The 1509-nt window shown below is 49.2% G+C and overlaps 1 protein-coding gene across 1 annotated transcript in view; it reads left to right on the top strand.

Annotated features, from left to right (window-relative positions):
• Window positions 1-1509, top strand: part of RABEPK (Rab9 effector protein with kelch motifs) — a 27995-nt gene that overhangs the window by 4083 nt on the left and 22403 nt on the right. The window lies entirely within an intron of this gene.

Raw genomic sequence — 1509 nt, 5'->3', positions numbered from 1 at the left:
TGACCAGGATGGTCTCGATCTCTTGACCTCGTGATCCACCCGCCTCGGCCTCCCAAAGTGCTGGGATTACAGGCTTGAGCCACCGCGCCCGGCTACCTTTCTCTTCTTTACTGTGCTCTGCTCTGTTCTACCCAGGAGCTGCACATACTGGTCTCACTGCCTGGACTTCTTTCCCTCCATCTTTTGTCCCTCTCTTTGCCCAGCTTATTTTATTTTATTTTTGAGACAAGATCTTCCTCTGTGGCTAGCCACCCAGGCTGGAATGCAGTGGTACAATCACGGCTCATTATAGCCTCGACCTCCTGTGCTCAAGTAACCCTTCCTCTCAGTCTCCCAAGTAACTGGGACTATAAGTGTGTTCTACCATGCCCAGCTAATTTTTTTTTTTGTTGAGAGACAGGATCTCACCCATCCTGGCTAACATGGTGAAACCCCCTCTCTACTAAAAATATAAAAAATTAGCTGGGCATCGTAGCATGCACCTGTAGTCCCAGCTACCCAGGAGGCTGAGGCAGGGGAATTGTGTGAACCCAAGAGGGGGAGGTTACAGTGAGCCGATATTGCACCACTGCACTCCAGCCTGGGCAGAATGAGAATCTGTGTAAAAAAAAAAGAGAGACAGGGTCTTGCTATATTGCCCAGGCTGGTCTCAAACTCCTGGGCTTAAGCAATCCTCCTACTTCAGCCTCCCAAAGTGCTGAGATTACAAGTGTGAGCCACCATGCCTGGCCTGCCCAGCTAACTTCTACTCATACTTCAGATCTCTATCCAAATGATGCTTCTTCAGGAAGCCTCCTCTGACTACCCTATCTCCCTGGCTCCTTACAGGGTAAGCCCCTCCTAAGACATGCATGTCCGCATGCTATATATTCTGTACTCCTTTCTACCACAATTGAAGTGAAACAGATAGTCGTGAAATTGTTTAACTATCTCAAACAATAGGGCTATCAAGTCAAGGACTTTTTTTTGTCATATCCACCATCTCTGGATGGCTGTGTGCTTTCGGGTAAATTACTTAACCTTTCTATGACTCAGTTCCTCAGTTGTAATACTCAGATGATAACAGCTTTTATCCTCAAAGAGTTTTTTGGTTTTTTGTCTTTTGAGACAGAGACTCATTCTGTTTCCAGGCTGGAGTGCGGTGGCTTGACCTCAGCTCACTGCATCCTCTGCCTACCTGGTTCAAGCAATTCTCCTGACTCAGCCTCCCGAGTGGCTGGGACTGCAGGCGTGCACCACCATGCCCAGCTAATTTTTGTATGTTAGTAGAGACGGGACTTCAGCTGAGTGCGGTGGCTCACGCCTGTAATCCCAGCACTTTGGGAGGCCAGGGCGGGTGGATCACTTGAGGTCAGGAGTTCGAAACCAGCCTGTCCAACATGGCGAAACCCTGTCTTTAAAAATAAAAAAGAGAGGCCGGGCGCGGTGGCTCAAGCCTGTAATCCCAGCACTTTGGGAGGCCGAGGCGGGTGGATCACGAGGTCAAGAGATCGAGACCATCCTGGTCAA

The sequence above is a fragment of the Cebus imitator genome, unplaced genomic scaffold (genome assembly GCF_001604975.1).
Source record: "Cebus imitator isolate Cc_AM_T3 unplaced genomic scaffold, Cebus_imitator-1.0 Scaffold216, whole genome shotgun sequence".
Lineage (NCBI taxonomy): Eukaryota > Metazoa > Chordata > Mammalia > Primates > Cebidae > Cebus > Cebus imitator.
The sequence above is the reverse complement of the archived record's forward strand: the minus strand, read 5'-3'. Positions and strand labels throughout refer to the sequence as shown.